Here is a 3,181-nt window from a genome sequence, read left to right on the forward strand (position 1 = left end):
TGCATTCAGCATCCCATAACTTCTGCATCTTCCCCGGTCAGAGGTAGGTGAGGCCTTGCTTTCTACGTGACGACCTTTTTGCCCCATTTTGGGTCCATACTTTTGATCACTTAGTATTTTGCCTCCATTTATTAGAGGTTTGTCTTTTTCTCCAGTTTTTCTGTGTTTGATAGTGTATTCAGTGTATTGTACAGGCCATTACGGATATGGCGCGGTTGAGAAAGCGTTGGGTGGGGCTATGCAAAGGTCTTCCAGCTCCCTCAGAGCATTGTGGGTGCGCCCGGAGTGCTGCCTGAGCGTGTTGCATCTGATACGTCCCCTATTTGGGGATCATTTATTAAAGGGAGCATAGGTGCAGCACGTTTCTGTAAAACCAATAGAGGGCGCTGCAATGTTACTGTAGAAACCAATGGACAGCATGGGAGGTAGCTATACATAGATTTTAAAGACGACGACTGCCAAGGCTAAAGCCCGTGTATATTCCATAGACTATAGCTATCTCCAGGATAGCTGCATGCGCAGTCGTGTGCCGGGTTCGCACGTGCGCAGTCGCGCCATTGTCTCGCACGGCTGCTTTCATTCCGCGCTTCCTGACAAGGCAATGTACGCACGGCTCCCTGTGATCTCCAGAGGTTCGTTCTCATAAGGGTGTTTCTCACCTCATCTTTCTGCATTTTACATACAAAAATGACAGGAAAGGGTTGTGACCCGGCGGCCGTCACACAAGTTCCTCCCTCAGCTTTGAGCCCCATAATGTGGGTGCTGATATGTTCCCTTTAACTGGACCTTATCTTTCCCTTTTAGTTTCTGCCTGTTTATGTTCCCTCTGAGGAGGAGGAGAAGGATTATTTTTATATGCAAACAATGTTCGGGATTACATGGCATGGTATGTAACCAAATCTATATAGGATTGTATTTCATTTTTTGAATTGATCAAAAATATGTATACAATAAAGCGCGTCTCCAAATTTTAAACATTTTGTAGGATATTTACTTAAACCAGCATTTTATACACTAGTCTAAGGCTTCCCTCACACAGCTGAAAAAGCAGCCAAGGATGCTGGAAAAAAAAAAAAGCAGGTGCCGTCCGGGTCCCGGCCACCGATCTCTGCCGCTACTCTGGGCTTCCCCTGCACTGACAAAGGATCTATTGCTGTAAGCAAGGTTTGAGAACTCGCCTCCAGCAATAGACTGCTGTGATTGGTTCTCGGCAATGGCTCGATGCCCAATCACAGCCATTCATTGACTGTCTCAGACAATCAGAGCTTGCCCGACATTCATCCCTGTGGTGCTCGCTCTGCACAGGAGCGAGCATTGCTGGATCGCTGACAGCGCAGCCAGCAGGGAGGCGGGGCAGCTGGAGGAGAGTTCTGCCCCCTGCTCACCTCCATTCACTGTAAGCAGCAGACGTTCAGTACTGGACGGCTGCTGCTTACACCGAGAAATGTGTTTGGATTTTAAGCTGCTTAAAAGTGAACAACTGGACGATTCTGATCCAGTCGTTCAGTTTCTGCATGTTTCTACATGGGACAATTATCGTTCAAAACCCCGCGGGAGAACACAAGCTACTTACTAGTATTAAGAGGCACAAGCTACTTACTATTGACATCGTGTGACATTAGGCCGGTCTGTTGGTCGAACGCAGATCTTAGGAACAAAAATGTCCAAGTCACCTAAAAATATGTATGGAATTAGTCTAACGAGTTCTGGATGTGTTCCTTTCCTGCGCAATTACGCAGCGTATCACGCACCTCCTGGCATATCACATGTATATTTGTGCATCCCCATTGACTTCTATGGGGACTTTTGGTGTGCAAAAGTGCCGCAAAATAGAGTATGCTGCATATTTTTTTTTTGCGTGAAATGTAAAGATGCGCACTTGTGAACGAACCCGTTCGTTAGGGCTCTATTCGCTGCATAAATGCGCACACAAACACACCCATGTGAAGCCAGGCTTAAGAGTTCCTTCACATGGACATTTACACGCGTGTGTTAGCATGCGCAAACTTTCTGAGCACAATATGCAGAGAATAAAACCCATTGATTTCAACGGATTGGTTTTCGTTTCCTTTTTTTGCCCAAATGCGAAAAAACCGTTGCATGCTCTACTTTTGTGTGCATTTAAAGTCTGTTAAAAAGAAAGTATAGGTTAGTTTTTAAAAAGCACATTGCACTTACCTGCATCAGCGTTCTGCAGCTTCTTCTATTCTTCTTTTAAAGATGGCGCCGCTGGTCTTCTCCCACGGTGGACCGCGGGTCTTCTCCCAGGGTGCACCGTGGATTTTCTTCTCCTTCCTTGCGTTCCATTGCCGATTCCAGCCTCCTGATTGGCTGGAATCGGCACACGTGACGGGGCGGAGCTACGATGGCGACGCGGTGAGCAGCTCTCCGGCACGAGCGGCCCCATTCACCAGGCAGAAGACCACACAGCGCAAGCGCGTCTAAAAAAGCAAGAAGCCAGTGAAATTAGACGGAGCCATGGAGACGGGGACGCCAGCAACGGAGCAGGTAAGTGAATAACTTCTGTATGGCTCATATTTAATGCACGATGTACATTACAAAGTGCATTAATATGGCCATACAGAAGTGTATAACCCCACTTGCTTTCGCGAGACAACCCCTTTAAGGCGCAAACAGGCTTGGTCACTAAGAGGTTAATGGGGTCGGCTGCAGCATCGTCGGCTTCATTGAAAGCAATGGCTAAACCTCTGCGGCAGTAATAGTGACCCCCCAGCGATAATTGTGACCCTGAAGGGATGCGAGGCTGTTTTCCAATGAAAACTCTCGCATCCCTGGGGAAATCACATGGTAAGCAGCGCGATATGGAGGCGGGATTCACGGCCCCACATCACGCTCGCCCGTGTGAATTGGCCTCAGGGCTCATGTCCACGACCGTGTTTTTACGGAGTATCAAGGGTGCGTTGCATGACACGCAGTGAATGGAGGCAATGAAAGTCAGTGGACATGCTCTATTTCTCTGCACATGACATGCAGCCCTTTTATGGGTTGCGTATGATACGCTGTCCATACGCACACATTGCGAGAGGGCAGTGTTTCGATACACATTCCTGCTCTGAACAGAGCGGGAATTTAAAAAAAAAAATCACACTGCGCATGTCCGTGATGTGAGATTAGTGGGCATGCGCAGTGCTATACTTGCCACATACACGACCTCTGCCGG

Source organism: Eleutherodactylus coqui, unplaced genomic scaffold (genome assembly GCF_035609145.1).
Source record: "Eleutherodactylus coqui strain aEleCoq1 unplaced genomic scaffold, aEleCoq1.hap1 HAP1_SCAFFOLD_127, whole genome shotgun sequence".
Taxonomy (NCBI): Eukaryota; Metazoa; Chordata; class Amphibia; order Anura; family Eleutherodactylidae; genus Eleutherodactylus; species Eleutherodactylus coqui.